The sequence below is a fragment of the Nycticebus coucang genome, chromosome 21, assembly GCF_027406575.1.
Source record: "Nycticebus coucang isolate mNycCou1 chromosome 21, mNycCou1.pri, whole genome shotgun sequence".
Classification (NCBI taxonomy): domain Eukaryota; kingdom Metazoa; phylum Chordata; class Mammalia; order Primates; family Lorisidae; genus Nycticebus; species Nycticebus coucang.
In genome coordinates, this window is record NC_069800.1 from 26,410,983 (window position 1) to 26,436,682 (window position 25,700).

Here is a 25,700-nt window from a genome sequence, read left to right on the forward strand (position 1 = left end):
CTACTTTCCTCATCTTGTATCATTCACCTGCTTCTGTCCTTCCCCCATCACCTCTGCCTTAATGAGAAATAAAGTTTATAATTAATTATTCTTATATATTCTTACATATATAAAGTTTTTGGTGCCTGTTTCTAATTTAACAAACAGAGGAACTAAATGTTTTTCTTTGGTGAGAAAAAAGGCAGCTAAATTATTTTTGGTATGTACCTTCAGATTAACTCTGCCTCGGGCACTAGCCCTCAACAGGAAACTTGTTCCCCACCCTAATTCCTCAAATAAAGAACCGTGTTGTAGTTTACCTCCCAATAAGGCTAAAGAAGGGATACATCACTCGGAATCCAGACCACGATTTTGGTTGGTGGGGGGGATGATTTTGCCCCTCCCCATCCCATGTACGATGTCTGGAAACATTTAAGGCTGTCACAAATCACATCCAGTGGGTCACCCCCAAGAATGCTGCTAAATGTGCTACATTGCACAGGCCAGCCCATACTACAAAGAATCACCTGGTCCATATTGTCATGTAGTGCTGAGGTGGAGAAACCCTGGTCTAAAAAACTCCTGCACGGAACCAGCAGGAGAATTCTCTCAGCACTGGAGAATTTACAGGGGTCTAAGGCCAAGGGCAAATGATCCAGAGACAAAGAGGTGCTGCAGTACCCCAGCCAAAGAGCCCAGATGTGGCTCATCCTCCCAGCTGCCCAGAGCAACAAAGGGGCCTCTCAGCCTTTTCCTTGCTAGAAGTTGTCAATGAAGACCTTCTTTAAGGCATTAGGAGTTTAATTTGGTAAGAAAAACAATAGTATTCTGTGATTCATCACCTGACCAACTGACAGAGTACCCTGGCCTCTACAAAACACTCTCCTATCACTTTTAGCTTTTAACAAGAAAAGGCCTAAATCAAAGAGGAAGAAAGGAAAAACAGGAGGAGGAAGAAAGAGACTAAAAATAATGCAAGAGTTCTGAACAGAGATTTTAAAAATAGGCTGTATCATTACTATTGTAAAAATTTAAATGACTGCATTCCCCTTTCTCTTGAGAGGCTTTGTTATTGAATTATTTTTATTTTGGGTAATTTGCATAGGGGCAGATGAGGTAATCCTTCTCATGCGTCATTAACATCCTAACCAGATTGTGATATTAGATGTATTTCCTGTTCCTATTAAAGTCCTAGAAAAATTACATGGATCAAGTGAAGTGAAAATAGCAAATTAATCCAGCTGAAAAAGATCAACATTATGTCTTTAGATGCTTAATAATCCAAACTAGGATGGCTATACTCATTAGGCTTTAAATGCCAAATAGAAACTTAATGGAAGAGATAAAAATCTAAATTTTAAAAAGGATTATAGTAAGGAGTACTTAAATGCTCCACAAAATAGTGTCTCACTTTTAGGTATTCCCCATTGTTTACGTTAAACAGCAAAGCCCATTTAATTCACCTGAGTGCTTACCTTCTTCCGGTTGGGGCGGTAAAGAGAAATGCCAACCAAAGATTGACCAGAAAAGAGTAAGGCCCAAGCTGGGCAACCAGGACTGCCCTTAAAGTAGTTATCACACAAACTGCCATAGTAACCCCGTATTCTCATAGCCCTTCCCAGTGGAGTTAGTTATTTCAACATATTCTAAAGTTTTACCATGTAACATAAACTCATCTCTAAATTATAAATTGTGTAAATATGTCACCAAGTGATGCTAAAATGCCTCTATTGAATATGAATTGTTTATCCCAGGCCTATAATGTTCTGTGCCCTAGTGCTTCAGAGATATTAGATACTAAAACTTGATTAAAACCATATTCCTGGCATTTGCTGCCATTATCGATGATGCAAATTCACACATGTGTTAGCTAATGAAGCCACCAGACAGGGTTTCATAGGCAGAGAAAAGGCTGAAAGAAATCTTTTTTGCCAAATAGAAAGTGGCCCAACTGTGGGAAATGATACGGATATCCAAGGTAGTCCCCACAAGCCAAAACTGTAAATAAGGTTAGACCCTCACATGGTTCCATGGTCTGAGTATACATTACATTTTAAACCAAACATTCATTTCATTGTAGGAACTTATGCCAGCTGGCACAGCATAGCTGACCAAAGTGAAAAACGAGCTTCGGTTTTCCCTCCTTTACTGAATGTAAAACTCAGTACATTTGTAGCATGAGCACCTTACCAGAAGAGGGCAACGGTGACCAGGCTGGCATTACTCAACAAAGTGCAAAGTTACCTGCATCCATGGTTAACACCTGCCAAGGGAGCCGACCTCACAAAACAGCTGGCAGTGCTGCTGGCTTCCAAGTGTCACACATGCAAAAACCCCAACCTCTCTGCCTTTCATTTTTCTTGAATGAACTGACAGGCAGCTGAAAGAGTAAGCCACTCCAACCTAACCCAAGGATGATACAGAAGCGCTGCCCACGGAGATCCGCCCACATTTTTTTTTTTTTGAGACAGAGTCTCACTTTGTCACCCTCAGTAGAGTACTGTGGTGTCATAGCTCACAGCAACCTCAAACTCTGGGGTTCAATAGATTCTCTTGCCTCAGCCTCCCAAGTAGCTGGGACTATAGGTGCATGCCACAGTGCCTGGATATTTTTAGAGACATGCTCTCACTCTTGCTAAGGCTGGTCTCGAACCTGTGAGCTCAGGCAATCCACCCACTTTGCCCTCCCAGAGTGCTAGGATTACAGGCATAAGCCACCGCGCCCAGCCTCCACCAACCCACTTTAACATTATCATCTCTGCTATCCATGTTCACTATAAAACTCTTTACATTCCAAAAAACAAGATGGTTCAAAGATTTTTGAATGGAGAATTATTATGAAAATATTATATTTAAAGTTTATAAAGTATGGCTAACACCAGAATCATTCTAAATTCAGACTCCAGTTCACCGCCAGGACCCTGGATTTTCAGACCCCTTCAGTGGAATCTCCAGCTGCTGTTTCTGCTTCCTTTTCTCTCTCTCTAGTGTTTCCAACCTCATCTTCCTAAACAGTGCATTTCCAGCCCCAGGTGGGGGGAGGAGGAAAGTGAATACAACACTGGTGGAGTTACATTATTCTCTCATGACTTGGGAATTCGCAAGATTAGCGACAAATCCTTTGAAGTTCATACCTTGACTTCTCAACCTGGACAAATTACACATTCTTCCTGAATCTGCTCCCTCCCCTTGTTGTAGCTCACCCATTGGCACAAAGACTTGTCCAGTTCTGGGACCATGACAGCTTCCTAACTCAGCCACCATGTGCAACCCATCACATCCAACCCTGTTCCCACCACCAGTCCAAGCCACCTGCCCAGCCCTCTACAAGAGTCTCCAGAGTCTCCTGCCTCAATTCACCTTCAGACCGTTCCCAGTCTGATGCCACAGTGATCAAGCCATGCCCTGCCTCCATACTCTAACTCATACCTCCGCTGAAGGCGTTTTCAGGGGCCTCCTACTGCTCTCAGAATGAAGATTAAAATCCCAGAGTGGCTAGGATGAGGCTGACCGGATATCCCAGTGTGCTCAAATACATCAGGTCCTATATCTCACAGGCTCTGCATGTGCGTTCTCTGCTAGAACCTCTTCCTCCACGTCCCGGGGGAGGTGACTCCCACTTATCAGAGTTCACCTTGAACACTCTTCCTTTGAGAGCTCCCTGACCATCCTACTTACACTGGAACCACCTCTGGTCACGAGCCATCAAGTCACATACTGTAATCTCCTCATCGCATGTCCCACTCACTGTCTGAAATTATCTTGTTTCTGAGTGCTGGGTTTGTCTTAGCATGTCTGACACAGCAACTCCATGAGACCAAGGATGTCGTCAGTCTTATTCAAACTTGTGTCCTCACAGGCACAGGGAAAACTTTTATTAATAAAACCTTTTTTATTAATAAAAAAGCATTTATTAACTAGATATACACAGTGTGCCAAGAAAAATGTACACACATTTTAAGCAAAGAAAAAACTCTATTAAAATTGTAATACTCAATATATACCAACGATGTTCATTATCTTGTATACTGTATCCTGTATCTCTTACAATGGCAGATGTCAAACGTGACTTGTGAATTACAATTTTAATACAACTTTTTCCTATCTTTCTTAAAACATGTATGCTTTCTTTTCCTTTCCTTTTTTTTCTTTTTGGCACTCTTTGTATATTTTTAACAAAACAACAAGAGAAACAAAAGAGTTGTGGAAGACTGAGCCCACTTCTTTCAGCCCATGTCCCCAGATCAAGAAGGCAAAGACTACAGAGCACACAGAATAATCTGCAAGACGTCGCTCAGACCCCCACTAACGAAAGCAGAGAGTGCACCATCTTTCCAAGCGTTCGTGAAATTGTATCTGTCAGTCTAACTTTTAATTTCCCAAATGAACTTCCTTGTCCAGGCATGGCAGGTCGGAGGTTGGGGTGAGGTCTGATCTCAAGCCAAGATATAGCAACCAAGGGCATGGGGGAGCATCTGACCCCAGAAAAGGAGTCAGTGCTACAAGTTAGAATTATCCACGGCAGACTCATCAGTGAGATATGACATAACCTAGTTAGCAACACCTAAAAATCTTTGCAAAAGTGAGGACTCCATGGATATATGCTTAGGCCACTCATGTACTCACTGTAAGAAAAAGAAACATCTCACATAAATAATATGACAAACCGTGTTAACCAGGGCTCTACATTTATACTTTTATGTAGAATCCAATTACAACACTGGCTCTTTTGAAAAGTATTCATAATTCATTCTTTATTTCACACCTTAGAGTCACTTTAAAAACTAAAATCCCTCTTTGAAGATTTATTTCAATATGAAAATTAATCTTTTTATAATCAATCCAGTTCTTAAAGCAAAGTGGAAAAAAGCTTACAGCCTCTATACCACAGCCTTATGCTCATGCCATAAATAATTTACAGCAAGAGGGTTGCTTCTCAGTGGCAGGCTCAAATTCCCATTTGATTTTGAAATCTGTTTCTCAATTTACTTGTGGTCAGGGAGCTTCTCACCAAGTGTGCCTTCAGACTCCTTCATAGAAATGAGCCCTTTCCCAAAACTCCTGAAACATCAGGACATTATTAACCACTGGTAATCATCTTCTACCCTCTGATGGTTTTAACTTCATCAAAGATTAATGTTATGGTGGTGGCATCAGAGGGAAATCAAAAGCTATAAGCCGCAAAACACCAGTCATACTATGTTCACAGAGATTTCCAAATGTGTTAACAGACCTCACAAAGAAAAAAGCTCAGAGAATCACTGAACTACCTAAACACACAAACTCATAACCAGACACATAAAAACTAACCCGTAAATGACAGTACGAAGCCAGTGTGTATTACTGTGCTTCTAATCTCCAAGCTGTGTCACTAGGACTTCTGAGCTTTACTCTGGGGAAGGCAACATAGGTAAGTCTTTTAACACTATTGTTGTTTCCACAAGCAGTCTAGATTCTCCTAAATTAAATAGTGGGTAAATGGGGTGCCAGCCTGTTTATAGTAGGGATTTCCAAAACTGAGTCTGGGTATTGGCTAGGCAGACAAAACTGTGCCAGAGAGCACCACGAGCTTCACGGGCCCACTCTGCTGGCACACTCCCAGCTCTGGCTCTGCAGGTGGAATGCCTGTGAGCTGCACATGGTCTCAGCCTTCTGCATTAGCGGAGAAACGACACAATTGCCAAGCTGAGGGCAGAGACTCAAAAGGCTTCCCACACTCATGAAATCCTCCTGGCATTGAGAATATTACTTATTTTTGCTTAAGGTGGTTTATATCCAGGTGGGCTAGAATTGAAAAGAATATTTTATAAGATAGCAATCATGAGAGAGTCCTTGAATTTTCAATGATTTTGATGTTAGCCTCCTTTCTGAGGCATGTGGAATTCTAGCAAAATTAAGATTAAAAAAATAAAGAATGTGAGTAATCAGGATTAGTTTTTAACAAGCCATTTATATTTATCTTCTTCTACCACAGGCTGAAGAATAAAACCTTTGATTACATTATAAAAATCAAGCATCTCAGATTAGTGTGACAGAAAAATTACATCCACTCATTCCTCCTAAAACTGGACTTTTAATAAAGCTAACGCAGTAAGCAAAATATGAACCCACTTACTAGTCCTTGGATATCATCCTAAATGTATTATTATTATAATAAAAGAATATGGAAAGGAAATACGCAGAAATTCATCTGAACAAATCACTGATGTATCAACACAGTTCTTCCTTGCACAGATCAAAATGAGTAAATACAGCCATGTGTTTAGTCACACACATAAGGGAAAGTTCTGGGAGCTTCTTACAGCTTCAGTTTTGAGCTGGGCTGCATTTGTTTACATAGTTTGACAGTACCTGAGATGTTGGCATCTATGCTTAGAAGGAAAATCCCAAAGTGCAAAAATATCCAACATGACCACTCAAACACGTTGAGCTCAGGGCGATGTGACTAGTGGGAGAATACCGGCCAGCCACTCTGGTGGACATGAATCTTTATGTAAATATCAAGGATTTTCTCTTCTTGAAACAGGTCCAGGATCCAAAGAGCAAATCTGGTATAATGACAACACATACAACACATTCCCACTTATTTTTTTTTTTCATTTTTTATTTTTATTAAAAAGAGCTGGGACAGGGCGGCGCCTGTGGCTCAGTCGGTAGGGCGCCGGCCCCATATACCGAGGGTGGCGGGTTCAAACCCAGCCCCGGCTGAACTGCAAACCAAAAAATAGCTGGGCGTTGTGGCGGGCGCCTGTAGTCCCAGCTACTTGGGAGGCTGAGGCAAGAGAATTGCTTAAGCCCAGGAGTTGGAGGTTGCTGTGAGCTGTGTGATGCCATGGCACTCTACCGAGGGTGATAAAGTGAGACTCTGTCTCTACAAAAAAAAAAGAGCTGGGCACAGCAGCTCATACTTTATTCCCAGCACTTTGGGAAGCTTAGGCAGGAGGCTATGAGATCAAAGCCATTTTGGGTAACATAATGAAACCCTCATCTGGGTGCGGGGAGAATTAGCCAAGCATGGCGGTACACACCTTACTGGGCAAGCTGAGGTAAGAGCATTGCTTGAGCCTAGGAAATCAAGGTTACAGTCAGCTATGATCATACCACTGTACTCTAGCCTTCTCAACAGTCAGTGAGACCCTGTCTTAAATAAATTTTAAAAATATAAAATAAAATAAAGTAGAAAAAAGAAAAGAAAAAGGAAAGTCCAAAGGCCAATGAATCTTAACTTCTATATAAAACTTATAATTCCTAAGTGAAAATTTTTCTACTCCATAAATGTTAGTTCCTGTTTTTGTTATTACTCATAAGTATCAGATAAAGAAGAGGGAAAAACAGAGGCGGAAGCACAAGACTGAGGAAGATGCAAATCTCACTGTGAAAATTTATTACACTTCAAAAATGATGATGTTTATCCAAAATTTCCATGTTTCCATGAAAGATTCCTTTAAGCATGAAGCTATTTTTCATTGTGTTGATGCATTTTTGTTTTGATATAATTATAATTTCAAACTTTAAGAAAGTTGTGAGAATAGTACAAAGTTCGAAAACCTAGGCCATTTTGAATTAACTTCTATGAACTATGAACTATTTAATTAACTTTGACAGTTAAAAATAAATTATTTTCTTACATGAGAAATTGGTTGCATAACACCCATAACGACCAATTACTTGGGAAAGGCAGAACCACCAGGTCTGTCAACATTTGTTGTTGTTGTTGTTGTTGGACTGAGTACGCCAGAGGGTGACATTTGTGACCTGCTCCCAGGAGTGCACAGATAGGGCAGGCTGGGGGTTACTGTGCAATTACACAGGCACCGGCTGTCCCCCTTACTTTTATTTCCTAAATGAAAAAGCAGGATGGAATGCAAATGAAAAGGAGTAATTATATAAATGGATAACCTTAAACACATGTCCACTTTTTAAATTTTGGGGAAAGAAACCACTGACAAATGTAGGTACTATATTAGCGATAATTTACCTAAAATACCCTGTACTATAAAGAAACCCTGGATTAGAACCTCAAATACAGATGATAATTTTGGGTTTCTAAGTTATGCTTCCTTAAGTCCAAGAGAACCTTATAAAAATATCCTAGAGAAATAATTTTGAGTGTAACCAAGTACCTAGGGCAACTGAGAGCAACCATGAGTTTCCAAAGGCTGAAGAGTACCCTGCCTTGTACTTTATGTAAACATCTTCCCTGAGCATGGGATGAAGTAAATCTTTAGGGCAAGAGATAAAGGACCTCATACTGAATAAACTAAGAGGATTCTGCAGACATTTTAACACCTGGTGCGAGCATTTTGTGTCATAAAGTCACTGTGCACCCTAAAGTCTGCTCAAAACACCTCAGGTTGGTAAATCTTGGCATTAGTCTTCCAACTAGTCTCGGCCACAATTTTCACATGTGTCTAATAATCTTGCCCGAGTTTCTCTTTGTATTCCTAACCTCTTATTTTTATGGCTATTCAAGATTGTATTCAAATAACAGGTTAGGAGTGTCATGAGCAAGCTGGCCTTTCTGGCAACACTCTTGGCTCTTTGAGGGGCAGGATCTTGTCTTTATTGGCTTTTATAAAGCCAGCATCTAACACAAGGCCTGGCTTATGGTATGTTTACGTGTTAAGTGGATGAGTAAACCAGCACGACACTGACTGAGACATGAGCGCCATGACCCAATGCCAACCTGTCTTTTGATCATCAACAGAGACCACTTATCTCATGTGACATGTTGCTTTAGAGGCTACTACACGTTGAACGACGGTCCCCTTGGTCCATATTCTAATGCCTAGATTGTGAAGGTTACCTTATTTGGGTTAAAGGCCCTTTTGCAAATATTTAAGTTAAAGGTCTTGAGATGAAGAGATCATCTTGGATTATTACCTGGATGGGCTCTTAATCCGATCCTAAATGTCCTTATAAAAGACACAAAGAGGAGAAGGCGATGTAAAGATAAACCAGAAGGTGGCTGGCCACGAGCCAGCACCCACTAGAAGCTAAAAGAGGCAAAGAAGGGATTTTCCCTTAGCAGCTCCAAAAGTGCAGCCCTGCTCACAGCCTGACTTCAGACTTGTGGCCCCCAGAACTATGAGAGAAGAGATTTCTAATGTTTATATATATATATATATATATTGTTGAGACAGAGCCTCAAGCTGTCACCCTTGGTAGAGTGGTGTAGGATCACAGCTCACAGTAACCTCCAAATCCTGGGCTTAAGCAATTCTCTTGCCTCAGCCTCCCAAGTAGCTGGGACCCCAGGCGCCCGCCACAACGCCCGGCTATTTTTGGGTTGTAGTTGTCATTGTTGTTTGGCAGGCCCAGGCTGGATTCGAACCCGTCAGCTCTGGTGTATGTGGCTGGAGCCTTAGCCACATGAGCTACAGGCTCCGAGCCAAGATTTCTAATGTTTAAAACCATCTGGTTTGTAATTTGTCATGGCAGCCCTAGGAACTAACATAGAAGCCTACTGAAAATAGTTCAGCAGGTCAAAAGTAATCTTATGTGCTGAATTTCCATTGAATTTTACTATGATATACACATGAGTATTGATCATTTCGTTCTATTTATTTTTCTTTTGTACATTTTTTGTTCAAATTAATATGAGGGTAAAAATGTTCAGGTTACATTGTTTTCAATTCTAAGGTAAAGTTCAAGTAGTTGAGCCCCTCATGGGGGGTGTGTTAAATACCCTCCCTCACATTGTGCACATTAGGTAAGAGCCGCCAATTTACCCCCCTCCTCTCACCAATTGCCCTCCCTCCACTCCCCTCCACCCCTTCCCTTCCCTCTTCCCTCCCTCCTCTCCTCTCCCCCTTGCTAGACTGTGTTTTAACTTCATGTGGGCACGTAGTTGTTTACTATTGGTTTCATATTAGTATTGAGTATACTGGATATATTTTTTTCCATTACTGAGATACTTTACTAAGAAGAAATGTGTTTGAACTCCACCCAGGTAAACACAACAGATGTAACATCTCCATCTTTTCTATTTTAAAAACAAGCACATGCAGTATTTGTTTTTCCATTTTTGTAATATTTCACTTAGAAGGATGATCTCCAGTTCCACTCAGATTATTACAAAAGCTATCAGTTCACCATTTCTTTTATAAGGCTGAGTAGTACTCAGGGCTATACATATACCGCATTTTATTCAATGGCATAAGTTCAATGGAAATCAAGCAGGTGGAAGTGGGGAGGAAAGGGGAGGTAAATTCACACCTAACAGGCACAATAATGTACACTGGGGGACAGACACAATTATAACTTTGACTCAAACTGTACAAAAGTAATGCAGGAACCAAAAGCTCTGTAGCCCTGTGACATTCTGAAACTAAAAATATAATAATCTCATGGAAACAACGTGTGAGTGGCCACCGAGAGGTAAAACTTCAGACAAATGTCAGCATTCATCAGTTACCATCTCTGAAGTTACCTGCTATGCTGAAAATTGCTGTGAGAAAACACTAGGAATTTTTATTTGCTCATGAATCATATCCTAGCTCATCCCAGAAAGGATCACAGCAATTGACAAGTCCACACCCACACCTGCTTGGGAAGTGACTTTTCTTTTTACTTTTTTGAGACATAGTCTCAAGCTGTCACCCTGGGTAGAGTGCCGTGGCATCACAGCTCACAGCAACCTCAAACTCTTGGGCTTGAGTGATTCTCTTATCTCAGCCTCCCAAGTAGCTGGGACTACAGGCGCCCACCACAACGCCCGGCTATTTTTTGGTTGTAGTTATCATTGTTGTTTAGCAGGCCCGGGCTGGATTCGAACCTGCCAGCTCTGGTGTATGTGGCTGGCACCCTAGCCACTGAGCTACAGGTATCAAGCCTGAAAAGTGACTTTTCACACTTTGCTAAAACTGAAGTGGAAATCATGCTTTTTGTCAACAATCATTCTATCACCTGAAAAGACACCTAGTTGGACAACTAGATTTTTACCAGGTAGAAGACTGGCAACCAGCTGTCAAGTCTGAGGGAAGCACCAGGGGTGTAAAGGCAGCCAGGGGAAATGCGGGTCCTCCCTTTGAGGGTAAGATGAGCCAGGTGAGGGAAACACAGGATGCAACAAGAAGGACCAGCTGCCGGGCCAGTGAGGTGCAGGGGGCAGCCTGCAGGGAGCCAGGGGGACCTTGTGCTGCTCAGCTCCAGGAATGCTGGCAGCCAGGCACTGACCACTAGATCCCCACACCCACATTCCCTTCTCAGAAGGATACTAACAGTGTATTCCACCAAACAAAGGAAAAGACTCACAAAGTGGAACTGTAACGTAAAAAAAGAGGGTCTAGCACAGGAGAGAGGCGAAGGTAAGTGGAAGATGACACTGGTGTGCCTTCAATACTGCCGATCCGGACAGCAGCGCAGAGCCTTCAACACTGCCGATCCGGACAGCAGCGCGGAGCCTTCAACACTGCCGATCCGGACAGCAGCGCGGAGCCTTCAACACTGCCGATCCGGACAGCAGAGCGGAGCCTTCAACACTGCCCATCCGGACAGCAGCGCGGAGCCTTCAACACTGCCCATCCGGACAGCAGCGCAGAGCCTTCAACACTGCCCATCCGGACAGCAGCGCAGAGCCTTCAACACTGCCCATCCGGACAGCAGCGCAGAGCCTTCAACACTGCCCATCCGGACAGCAGCGCAGAGCCTTCAACACTGCCCATCCGGACAGCAGCGCAGAGCCTTCAACACTGCGGATCCGGACAGCAGCGCAGAGCCTTCAACACTGCCCATCCGGACAGCAGCGCAGAGCCTTCAACACTGCGGATCCGGACAGCAGCGCAGAACCTTCAACACTGCCGATCCGGACAGCAGCGCAGAGTCTTCAACACTGCCCATCCGGACAGCAGCGCAGAGCCTTCAACACTGCCCATCCGACAGCAGCGCAGAGCCTTCAACACTGCCCATCCGGACAGCAGCGCAGAGCCTTCAACACTGCCCATCCGGACAGCAGCGCAGAACCTTCAACACTGCCCATCCGGACAGCAGCGCAGAACCTTCAACACTGCCGATCCGGACAGCAGCGCAGAACCTTCAACACCGCCGATCCGGACAGCAGCGCAGAACCTTCAACACTGCCGATCCGGACAGCAGCGCAGAACCTTCAATACTGCCGATCCGGACAGCAGCGCGGAGCCTTCAACACTGCCGATCCGGACAGCAGCACGGAGCCTTCAACACTGCCCAACCGGACAGCAGCGCGGAGCCTTCAACACTGCCCAACCGGACAGCAGCGCGGAGCCTTCAACACTGCCGATCCGGACAGCAGCGCAGAACCTTCAATACCGCCGATCCGGACAGCAGCGCAGAACCTTCAATACTGCCGATCCGGACAGCAGCGCAGAGACCAGGCGACATGCTGATGCATCTCACCTGATGTGTTTGCCAGACGGGAAATACTCTTTGGAAGGACTTTACAGTTCATTTGGATAATTGTGGAGGAAAATAGTGACAGAATCGAAGAAAATTACTCTCTTCCCTTCAAAAAGAGGTAAACTCCAAATTCCAGGCTAAACAAACCACCATAACAATAAAAAAATATATTCATAGTATCGTTTGGCTAAGCAGTGAAACTACTCAGATACTAATAGACACATGTAATTATATAATAATATAAACTTCAAATACAATTTAACCAAACGTTGTGATACAACTATGGAAGACAGAAAGAAGGCACAGGTTTCTGCGTGGGGAGGCAGGAAAGCCAGAGTGTTAATTCCCACATACAGAAGTCAACAGAAAATGTCAACATTGACAAATCAAGAAATTATGACATCAACAGCTAACAAGAGGTGTCTTCTGGGATGCAGGATTTCAGGATAGGAAGAAGTAGAGACAGGGGTCTGCTACTCTTCCCTAAGATCCTGCCAACACTATCATTTGATATTTTAAATAGTATATCCATAAAAATGACTTAAAAATGTTAATTATGAAGAAACCATAGTTGAAAGAAAAGAAAAAGGTTGGCTAGACCAAACCGTAAATATTTTGTTGTCTTTCTTTCTGTTTTTATTTTTAAATATGTTCTAAGAAGATTGAGTGTGTTCACATGTGGAAAGTGCCTGGCACATTGTAAGTGAAATAGGAAATAAAAAATAACAAAGTTCTAAGAACACACACGCACACAGTCACCCTGGATGGGCGCAGAGGGGAGATGCTGAGGTCGATCACGCTGGGTCAGTGCCCGCTATGGAGTCCAGATGCAGGAGATGACGGCGTGAACCAAGACAGTGGCAGCAGAAATAACAAAATGTCAAGCAACGGGCAAGTGTGACAGGGCAGGAGATCAGACTTCTGGAGGTATTGAGTTTTAGTTGTGGGCAAGCAGGAATCATTATCCCCATTTTTGAGAACCGTAAACTAAGCCTCTGAAAAGAGCAGATGGTGAGTAACCGGCAAAGCCCCATCCTCCCCCTTCCTCAACACTGTGCTGTCTTCTGCACACACATGGCTTGGCTAATACTTCTGTAGCTCCACTACCATCCTGCGCCCCCACAGGTCAAATAAAAACTTAAAAGCAACTCATAAAAATATTAATTATTTTAAACATCAAAGACATTTTTATGCATATAGCAAACTGAATTTCCAATTAGACTTCTTCCCTATGACTATTTTCTCATCACCACTGATAGGCCCCCTGGGAGCCTTGTGTGCTTCTAACTTCATCCCAGGCCTGGCCATAGCGGATGGAATGATCCTTTCATGTTTCTCAGCAATGATGAACTAGGGCAGGGAGGGTGGGTGGTCAGGAGCATCTCCCCACAAGGCCATGCCTGCCACACATCAACCTGGGCACTGCAGGGCTACAACAGAGCCCAGGACAGGCCCAGCTGATTCCCAAAGAGAAGCACTGCAGAGCATCCTCCCAGCCTGGAGTCTTAAGAGCTATGCCTGCAGCTGGGTAATAAATTCCAGTGGACACAGCCAGCCCACTTTATCAACTCCAGGAGGCCTGCAGCTTTCTTCCCTCACACAGCCCTGGGCCTCGCCCTGTCACTGGGCCTTCCTGCTTTCTCTCAACCCTGTCATCCACGTAGGCCCTCACGTGAGAACGACCAGCACAGCCCTCCCAGGCCTGTGTCAGACAGGAACAAAAACAAACCATCCGAGGTCACTGTCTCCTCCTACCAATTCATTTTTTAAAAAATGATACTCCACTTAATGTTGCACATCCTTTAAAAAAATGGACTTAATACACTGAAGTATGAATTTGGTTGTAGCTAAATAATAATGTGACTTTTTGTTTATAAAATGAATGAAAGGTAACTCTTAAAAAGATTTCTTAGTCTGCTCATGATTTTAAAGCTTAACATGAGCTTCTCACATAATATATCCTCCAGCAGACAGCTCCAATGTTATCACCTCCTGAAGTGAATTACTCATCCATTCATTAAATCAGCACCGGGTGCCTGGTGTCCGGCCCTGGGGAAGGCGATGTGAAGCAGCAGTCCTGCTCCCTGTCTTCCACAGTGCCTACTGTCTCATTTTAAAAACAGTTACTAGAGTTTAACGTGGCATTTTAAAAGGTAAAGGATCTATTACCTAGATCCATCCTATCATTAATTTCTCTCCATATACTCATACTACCCATAGATATGGAGAAATCAATTCAAAATCATTTGACTTGTTCACATACAGAGGTCAGTTGAAGGGGGGGGGGATTTAGTCACTAACAATTATGAAAGCCCGTTAAATGAGATTTGAATGAGTTCACCTCCCCCCTTACCTCTGTGAACTGGTTTACAAGTACCTCTATCACTAGAAACAAATTTAACATAAAATTCTACTGGGAGGAGAAAGTGATGAGCCATTTCTTTCTCTCAGTGACTACCACAGTAGCTTGTGGCAGAGTGTCCCTTCCAGGTGGAACAAAGTTTAAGATCATTTGGCCAGGGATGCAGTCACTGCCACCTGCTCCATATACTTGTACCTACTGGCCCAACTGGTGCCAAGAGGTCTGAGACAGAGGAATGATTTCACCTCTGTGTGCACTTGGCAGGTAGCAAGAGGAGGGAAGGACAGGGGCCAGGAGACTTAGAGGCAAAATGACCAGGAGAAGCCACAGTGTGACCTGGGCTCAGTGACAGCTTCAGCAGTGACGGTGGCAGTAGGGAAGAGTGTTGTGCAGTCAGTGAGGTGGCTATGATGTGCTGTCCTACCAAAGTCTATTCTCAGAATGCTCAAGCAACCCTGAGCTGGGACCCCTTTCCCCGGAAAGGGGCAACACCATAGGGCAAGAAAGATGATACATGTATAGATCTGCGGCTGAGCTCCTGTGGCATGGACTTGTGAAGAAGAACAGAGGGTGCTCTGTGGGGAAGGGGGCCAGCCGCACACCCGGGCTGATATGGAATCCCCCAACCCAAGCACATCCAGATTTGTATGAGGAAAGGACATTATAATAGGGGTGAGGCATATGGGTGAGAATATAACACAGTGGTTGGCAAAATCCAGGTTTTAGTTTCATGCACTGTCACCAACACTCACAGGTCTCGGAGGCCAAGGCATAAGCATGTCCCTCCCTCTGCTCGCTGTGGGCTGCTTGTCAGGGCAGGTAAGAGAGCAGCTGGCCCCCACCAACACAGCATCCCCACTCTATGGGTTTGTATACTGTTTTCCACAAAACTTTAAGAAAAGGTTGCACAGCTTTTTTTTTTTTCTTTTTTTATTGTTGGGGATTCATTGAGGGTACAATAAGCCAGGTTACACTGATTGCAATTGTTAGGTAAAGTCCCTCTTGCAATCATGTCTTGTTGCACAGCTTTTAAAAAGGAAAGGAGAAAGGGGCGGTGCCTGTGGCTAAAGGACTAGGGCGCCGGCCCCATATACCAGAGGTGGTGGGTTCAAACCTGGCCCCAGCAAAAAAACTGGAAAAAAAAAAATAAATACAAAGTTATTAAAAGGAGAGGAGAAAGGTTTGAAAAATACTGGTTTATGTCACTAAGATTGTTAGGAGGGCGTGAATAAGTCTTCGCAAAAAGAGCTATGATCTCAAGCAAAGAGCAACACTAAGATAGAATAATTACACCGCATCTACCACAACACAACCCGCGTCTTCTACTGACAGCAGATCAGAACAGACGTTTCCCAGTTTTACCTTACTAATAATTCTCTCTACTTCTTGCATGTCACAACACATTTAATCAAGACCCCAGTAGCGTCTCTGAGCTGGTGAGACCACCTCTCCCCGCCTCTCCGTCCACCTCGGTGATCCCTTGTCACTAGGCAGGTTGCTTCCTCCTCTTCTACGGCTGTGGTTAACAGAAGTTCTAATTAGTTCCTTGAACGTGCAAGACTTGATCTGCCCAAAGAGGGAAGCTGTCCTTTCTTGATAAGAGAGAGAGGTGGTCCAGCAGGGCAGGTTCTGGTTCCACTCCTGTCTTGTATTCACTAAGAAAATTTTAACCTCAGTCTCATTTGGAAAATCTGTAGGGGCTGGTCCAGATCACGGTTAAGACCACTTCCAGATTGTTTTGTTCTAATGAAGTGGTCAGACTTACATTTTTATTTCAATGTATTACATAAAACTCTCTCTTCTAGAATTTTGACATGCTCTAATAATAAATTTCCTGGTTAATTTAAGGCAGTGTTACAACAGAAAAATGTCTAAAATTTCATTGATATATATATACATGCTTTAAAAAAACACTGGATATAGTTTCAGCAATAGAAAAATCATGTATAAGGATAGTCATATGGTGTGTTTTTTAAAAGCAGGGTGTTAAGTTATTAAACCCAAGTTCCAGCATAAGCTGAAAGGTAATAATTCTTTCATTTGTAATTGTGACAAATGGATTATGCTACATAAGATTGTTTTCCAGATAACTGAACCTTACTTCTTTCACGTTCAGAAGGAACGCCAGCCACAAGGCCTGAGCTGTTTCATAAATTTCTCTTGGAGGAAGGTGAGAGGGAGGGAAGGAGAGAGGCTGGTCACTCAGGAGTACCCCTAATAAAGTGACCCCTCTCTGTGATCCTGACTGTAATGAAATCAAATGATGTATAATGCAGGTCTTTACTAATTATGGATTGATTTTTACAATACTCCCCCCCATCTGTCCCCTTAGCTAACTGGCACTTCTTACTGCTGACAGTGTGCCTGTCTCTAGTACTCCCCTCTTCTCCTAAATTTTAAAATTCAGATTAACTATGCTGCCCTAGAAAGCCAAGTGCTTTACAATTAATTACATGTAAAAAAGAAGCAGCCTTTGGGTAGATACCCAGTAGTGGGATTGCTGGATTGGACAGTAGATTTTCTCGTTCTTTGAGAAATCCCCACATCATTTCCCATGGAGGCTGTACGAATTTACACTTCCACCAACAGCATACCAACACCCTGTTTTCACATTCGGGCGACAGGTGCACTAAAACCCCAGACTTCACCATGATATAATTCATCCATGTAACCAAAAACCACTTATACCCCCTAAATCTATTGAAATTAAAAAAAAAAAAAAAAAGAAAAGAAAAGAAAAAGAGAGAAGGAAAGAAAAGGAAAAAAAAGAGGGAGAAGCAGTTCCTGAATGAAGACAGAGATGTGGGAGGAAGGAGTTTGGGCCTCAGCAACCATACACTGAGGCCTGACAAGTAAGTACACGAACTCATCCTAGAAAAAGTACAACCTACCTCACTGCTGAATATCACCAGGGTCACCAGATGGCCCAGGGGAATACTTTGAAGATGACCATGGTGATATTCAGCAATGAGGCAGGTAGTACTTTTTCTAGGATGAGTTCATGAATGTAACTGTCCCACCTCGTATGAGGATGTAGCACCACTTCTGGGCTTTCCTGGTGACTTCTGGGTCCCCAGCATTCTAGTTAATGAACAAGACTGCCTTTCAGAGTAAGTGAGCTACTTTGACTCAGCATTTTAATTGATTTTTATTCACTTCCAGTAGCCTCCAATAGGAAAAGAAAATACGAACAAGCTCTAGGACATCAGACAAGGGAATTCATTAGTCTGGGCTTGGATTCCCTGACTGTATGTTAAGGACCTCTGACAGAAACACACTAAGCTAGGAGGTGGGGGAGGAGACAGAAGCTCCTCAAAGAACAACAGGAAGCCTCTGGAAGCCAGCAGGCACGGAGAGGAACCGCCTGGGATGAATGGAGCAAGGCGAGGAGTCCAGGAGGTCTGCCCCCAGAGCAACAGGAAGGATGAGGAGGAAGGTTATCTACCAGCTCTGACTGTGTAGAGAGCCGGGGTGGCAGGCACTTCACAGCTGCTGGAGATGAGGGACAGGTCAGCCTGACTGCTGAAGAGAGCAAGCAAATGAAAACACAAAGGTGGTAGGAATGAACTCTAAGAGAAAGGAGATGTAACCCGTGTACAAGGCGGGGCTCAGCGGTAAAAACTGTCATAATACTGAAACACAGTAAGGATTTATACGAAAATGTATCAAAATCAAACATATTGAGCCTTAAATATTACTTAAGAAATTGCCAAATAAGCACGCTATTTAGAAACATGGAGGTAAGGACCAGAAGAAACGGCTAAAAGAGTTTAGAGTGATCACTTCTGGGGAGTGGGGATAGAGGATGGACAGAGAATTATTGTTTTTCTTTCAAAGTCTACAACAAGATTCCAATATTAAAGAGAGAAAGAATTTAAGACGAAAAGAAAACATATGTTCGCACAGATGGTGTTGGGACAACTGAGTAACCACATGCAAAAGAATGAGGTTGGGCCCATTCTTGAAACCATATACAAAAATTAACTCAAATGGATAGAGCTAAATGTTAAGAACAAAAACCATAAAAGTCTTGGAAGAAAGCATAGCCGTAAACCTCCAAGATTTTGGTTAAGGAATGCTTTCTTAGATAGGATATTAATACCAAAAATACAAGGGACAAAAAGAAATGAATTGGACTTAGCAAATTAAAAACATTTGTGATTCTAAGCACACCATCAAGAAAGTGAAGAGATAATCCACAGAACAGAGAAAATACTTTCAAACCATGTATCTGATCAGAAAATATACTAACACTTCCAATTCAACAAAAAGACAGACAAATTAGTATGGGCACAAGATTTCAAGAGACATTTCTCTAGATAATAAACATAAAAAATACATGAAAAGGTGCTTAATATCATTTTAGCCATTGAAAAATGCAAATTAAAACCAAAACTGAGGCACAACTTCACACCACTAAAGGGAGAGAACAGTATGATGCATAATACAGGTCTTTACTAATTACGGATTCATCTTTACAATATGAGGTATAATCCACATACCCATATATGTGATAAGAGTCACCCATGTAAAGTGCATAATTCAGATAACAGGTAACAGTAAACCTTGGCAGGATGTGGAGAAAGTGAAATCAACACACATTGCTAGTGAGAGTATAAAAGGGTACAGTCGCCTTGAAAACAGACTAGCAGTTCCTCAAAAAATTAAACACAGAGTCACCATACGAACTTGGCAATAGATACCCAAGAGAAATGAAATAACACGTCAGTATCCACAAAAACTTTTACACAAACATTTGCAGTAGCATTAGTAACAACAGTCCACAAGTGGGAACAGTCCAAGCATCCATCAATTAATGAATGGATAAACAAAAGGTGTCATGTCCACACCATGGAATAGTATTTAATCACAGAAAGAAATGAAGTACCGACAAATGTTACAACATGGTCTAACTTTGAAAACATTTTGCTAAGAAAATACCACATATTATATATATAGCTCCATTTACACGGTATGCCCCAAATAGGCAAATTCATAAGGACAGAAAGTATATTAACAGTTGCTTAGAGTTAGAAGTGGGGATAGGGATGGGGAGGAAAATGGGGAGTGACTGTTAATAGGTAGGAGGTTTCTTTTTGAGGTAATGAAATGATTTAAAATTAGATGTGTGGCCACACAACTCTGTGAATATACTAAAAACCACTGAATTATGTACTTTACACGGGTGAATTTTATCACATATATGGGTATGTGAATTATATCTCAATAAAGCTGTTTTTAAAAATCTATAAGGCAGTGGTTATTACAACATTTGTCAAAACTCGTCCAGCTGTACACTAAATATGTTTTATTGTACATAAATTGCACCTCAGTAAAACAGGTTTTTAAAAAATTTCTCCAGTGCAATAATTTTATCACAGTTCATTTATACAAATGTTACTTTCAGAATACCAGACAGGAAAGAATCTGTGTTCTGCAGACATCCTCTGCCTTCCTGAGAACAGCCTCTAGTGCTGGATGGAGAATGGCCATTCATCAATTTCCAGCAGGAAAGCAACAATGTCATTTTAATCAACATCTTCCTGAAGCCAGTAAGTATATCTTTTTAGCATTAATTTTTCTAAATAGAATTCTTAATTTTTAAAGTACTATTTATTCTCAGTTTGTTTTTTAGGAGACATACAGTTTCAACTTAAAAAGATAAAATTTTCCTTCTGGAAGGAACTCATGTATAGCAAAGCCCTTATTTGAGAGAGGCTGAAGTGTAGGCCTGAAGAAGTCAGAAGACTTGCTCTGGCTGGCACTGATGGTAGGCGAGTAGCTGAGGCTGATGGACACAGCCCAGTTGCTTCTCAGCACCTGCAGGAACAGCAGCCTCATCACCAGCACAGACTGAGGGCTTCCTACATACCCCCAAATGCTCTCCTTACTTACTCTTCACGTCGATCCTATGTAGCAGAAATTACTACTCCCTGCTCCAATTTACTGGTGAGAAACACAGGTACTAAGATGTTAGGAAATGGCTACAGCCAAGGAGCCAGTAGTCCAACTTAGACTCTGAGCTTCTAACCCATAAGATACACCCATCTCCCTAAGGAAAACACGTCCCACTTTCATTAGCATCTTTCATTTCTAATACACAAGAAGTTACTTACTGACACAGTCCCCTGACGCTTCTGGTAAAACATCCTGTTACCTTGCATAAAGTTGTTGGGCCTAGTCTGACCTCTCCCCATCTCTCTCTGACTCTCCCCTTATCAAGCTGGAACGAGAGGGAAGACAGCACTCCTGGCCTTTGGCAGTGCTACAAAACAAAGTATTGGCAGGGACACGTCATGGAAGATGTGACAGAAACAGTCTTTGTTGTGTGGTACACATGGGGACAAAGAACCAGTAAGAGATGATGGCATAGAGTTGAGAGAAAAAACTGATTTAAAACAATTTCACAAATTCTTACAAACACTTTCTAAAATGCAAAGGCTTGACAATTTAAAATGACTAGAATGGACATATGTACTCTCTCCCACACTCATCTAAACATGTTCGTCTAGCTGGTTTTAAGTCGCAGGTTGATCTAAAAGTTAATCTGGACCTCAAAATAAATCTATTAAATATTGTATAGATGAAGGGAAGAAACAGAGGCCTCTCTGAGAAGCAATTCCTTATTTGGTCTGAGGAATCCACTGGGATGTAAAACATAGACAAAATTACGGGCCACTTTAGAACAAAGCTGTAACTACCCAGACATTTTTCATTCTGTGAAAGGGAAAGATGAATAAAAGCCAATGGAGGTAACCTAAGCCATTCTCAGAGATTTTCTTTGCTGATGCCAGCAAATTCTTTTTAAGAAGACAAGGCAGTGAACTTATTACAACGTGACATTTCTATCACAGGGGTCTTCAATGGGGTGAGCTTTTGAGTTGCTCCATGTTAGATCTGTCTTGATGAAGAATAAAGCAATTTGTTAGAAAAACGTCCCAGAATGAACACGTGCAAACACGCACACACCTGAGCAGGCAGAGGCTTATTCGTGAAAGCAGTCAACACCTGGGAATGTCTTTACTCTTTTTTTTTTTTTAAATATGAAATGCTTCACAAATTTGCATGTCATCCTTAAGCAGGGGAAGTGCTAATTGTCCTTTTATCATTCCAATTTTAGTATCTGTGCTGCTGTAGCACAAATTTCTTTTCAGTAACAGCCCTCAGAGTCAGTTTATAAGGAAAACAAATTTCATTATTTTAGAGCCCGACCCTCAGCTTTGCTCAATGAACATTAACCTTATTTAAGATCAATAGCCACCTGTTTTTTTCTAAATTAAAAAACTAAATTTCCTTTCAAATAATTAACATTTGCCAGTATTTTGTGTGTCTGTGTGTATGCACCTGAACTTGCCAAAGATGGCATTACTGGGCCAGATACTAAGGTAAAGATACAAATAGCCCCAAAAGCAAGTGAGAGAGGTGTTCTCAGGTGACTACACCGCAAAATCAGGTGCAAAGAAAAAAATCTTCTATAATTATCAGCTTTAAGAAAGAACTAATTGGGCAGCACCTGTGGCTCAAAGGAGTAGGGCACCAGCCCCATAGGCAGGAGGTGGCAGGTTCAAACCCAGCCCTGGCCAGAAACTGCAAAAAAAAAAGAAAGAAAGAAAGAACTAATTGAGGCTGGGCACAGCGGTTCACACCTGTCATCCCAGCACTTTGGGAAGCTGAGGGAAGAAGACTGCTCGAGGATAGAAGGTGGAGACCGGTCTGGACAATATAGCAAGATCCCCTCTCTACAAAAAGTAATAATAATAAAAATTATCCAGGCAGAGTGGCACAGGCCTCTATCCCCAGCTACTTAGGAGGCTGAGGCAGGATGATCACTTTAGACCAGGAGTTGGAGGCTGCAATCATCTATGATTATACCACCATACTCCAGCCTAGGCAACAAAAAAAGACAGGGAAGGGGAGGGAGAAAAAAAGGAAAAGAAAAGAAAAAAAAAAGAAAAGAACTAATTGATATTCTGCTACTAACCATACAAACAGACCTAAAATAAATTTTCAACTGAACAAAAAAAAATTTTTTTTTTGAAACACAGTCTTTATGGCCCTTGGTAGAGTGCTGTAGCATCACAGCTCACAGCAACCTCCAACTCCTAGGCTTAGGCAATTCTCTTGCCTCAGCCTCCCGAGTAGCTGGGACCACAGGCGCCCGCCACAATGCCTGGGTATTTTTTATTGCGATTTGGTTGGGGCTGGGTTTGAACCTGCCACCCTCGGTATATGGGGCCGGCGCCCTACCCACTGAGCCACAGGCGCTGCCCTCAACTAAACAAATTTTTAAATTTAAAAAAGTTATCATTCAGGTATAATATTCAGTCTAGTAAACTGATGAGCTATGCTTATGACATGAATTTTATACAGAAGACATCATTTCCTTCCAAATACTTGGGAAATATCAGTTTCCTAAGACCTTAATGTATGCACACTATAACTGTCTTGACTGGATTTCATTTGGAGTAAGGAGCCAACGCTATTTTTAATAAGCCAAAACAAAGTAAAACTGGTGATTACATTATTGGACTTTGTCCTTGTTTTAATCATTTCTTTCTGAGCTTTGGAAAGCAATTGCATCATTTTAAAAGCATACCTGTTTCACAAGAGAATACTTTCTTAAAAAATGCTTCAACTTACAAATAAACGTGAATCTAATTTAATACAAAATACATCGACCTTTGATCTTTATCCCTCAATACTGTCCTATTTTCTAAAATACTTCAAAAAGGGCCAAACTCAAACAGCCCACATTCCTAATCAAAGAACAGGTCTTGAAGCCAGGGAGACCTGTGTTCCAACACTGCTTTTGCTGCCAGCCTTACTCAAAATCGCTTACCCTGACACATAGCAGATGCTACAGACTGGTGGGACACTGCTCAACCTGCAAAGTATTAAACTACAAGGAAATGCACACCACACTACGTTTCTAATTAGAAATAGAAGTAATAACGCTATTATTTCTTTCTATGTAAAAACTGCTTTCAGAATATACTATTTGTTCCTAGGCTTAAAAACCTCCAGCCCCTCAAAGTTGCCTCAAATAATTTCTCTCAATTTGATGCAAGTTAACTTGACAGTGAAGAAATACTTTTTTTTTTTTTTTTAAACCACATTAAGGCTCTCATGTGGCCCATTAAAAGTGTTTTGGATTATTAGTACAGTTATTAAATGTTTAATGCATTGTACAGAGGGTGATCTTTCTGTACTATGAGAACTCTAACTTCAGTATGCTCTGATCTGAATGCTCAACTAACTGTTTGCAGATTTTTGCACTTGGTGCCCTAACATCAGTTAAAATGTGGAATACAGAGGAAAGAATTTACCCAAGAGCTTAACAGAACAGAGAAAGAAGTTGGGGCAAGAGTCAGCAAACAGGAAACATCCTCTCATTTGTCCTGGTGCCAAAATGAACTTAAGACAGTTGTCCTGGGGCAACATTCAAAATCTGGGAAAATACATCAACTAGAATACACCTGGAAGGACACATGTTAAAAAGTTGAGGCCAGGAGATAAGCCCACTGGCTCCCCATCCTCACCTCTCACTCCCGGGTGGAGTTTTGTAACCAAACCTACAGGCACCCTTCTTTGCACTTTTCTCCGAGTAGTTTGCAAGAGCTCCAAATGACTGTCCTCATTGTGGTTAGGGTCACTGCTTTGGAAACTGCACAAAAAAATACCACCCAGAAATAATAAGAAGTGATGAAAATTACTTTTAAAGATTTCCTTTTGGCACAGGTTTATCTAAAGAAGGCAACTCCCTTTGAAAATTATATACAACTTGGTGTTCTTCTTAAATCACTGAGCTGGAAATATAGGGGCCTAAAGTATAAGAGTCTAGAGACTAATGTGGGCCACTCTCCCTCCACTGTCCTTGCCAGAAGGCACAGGTGTCCCAGGGAAACGCCAATCCTTAGCGCCAGGCAGCTGCTGCCGAGAACACTGACTTCTCTACTCTGCTGCAGAGAGGCAGCGACGGTGGGAAGCACAGCCAGCACCCACCCGGCCACCTGGCCCTCAGCCCAGCCAGCCAAACAAAGCCCTGAGCACACCACAAGCAGCTCTAATGCAAAAGGTGGCCCCTAAACCCTACTCAAAAGCCTTGCATCCCCCTAAATTAAGGACATCCTGGCCCACCTGGGATCTTCTGGCCTCAAGTCCCTCTAGTGCCTTAAGGCTTCTCTCAGCCAGCAGCCCTAAGGATTTTATAACTCCTGTACTACCATTGAAAGGCCCAGGTATCACTCCCTTGACCTCAGTGATATTTATACCTAAGATGGATAAGGGTAGGAGGTAACATCTGCCAGCTCATCCCAATCTTCTCCCACCTGCCTTTGACTGATTTATTAGATTTAATTATTTCATGCTTACTCAATCTCAGAGTTTGGATTCTGTGGAGGTCTGAATCCAAAATCTTCTACCTCAGTGACCCAAATTTCCTAATCTTTTGTACTTTAGTTTCCTCATCAGTAAAATGGAAATAATAACCATACTGAACTCATGGGCGTTTCCTGAGACCCTATGAAGCCTTTGGTACAATGCCTGGCATACCGGTTCTACTCCAAAAAGTGAGTGAGAGATATTCCTCTGGGAGGTCTCTGCTTTTCCCTCCCTGAGTTTTGCTCTATTGCTGGGCTCTCTTCTTGAACTGGAATAGGATAGGAATTTGCTGAATAGTCCCCCAAAGCAGAAAAGTCCTGACACAAATTATTTTGTAGCACTAAACAGGTGACTGTAGTAAGGATGGAAACCAGTTTCTATTTCACTTTAGTCTCATTTAGAACCTGAAAGTGACATAGTATTAGGGTGATTATACATTATTCACTGACCAAGACACTTGTGAAACTAAAAGAGCTGCTACTAAAAATTATGTCAAAACATCTAGGACTATCCTTCTCAGAACCCACCAGTATAAGTTCTTTCATTATCAAGAGAAACCCAATCAAGTACAAAGCCAAAGTCAAAACCCAGCTGTCACCTGTTT

The 25,700-nt window shown here is 42.2% G+C and overlaps 1 protein-coding gene and 1 non-coding gene across 2 annotated transcripts in view; both read right to left on the reverse strand.

Moving 5' to 3' along the window:
* The window catches only part of SLX4IP (SLX4 interacting protein), a 190,070-nt gene that overhangs the window by 89,308 nt on the left and 75,062 nt on the right, over positions 1-25,700 (reverse strand). The gene's annotated exons all lie outside the window — the stretch shown is intronic.
* On the reverse strand, positions 21,754-21,856 carry LOC128574320 (U6 spliceosomal RNA). The gene has a single exon (XR_008376697.1). It is a non-coding gene; the product is annotated as a U6 spliceosomal RNA (small nuclear RNA).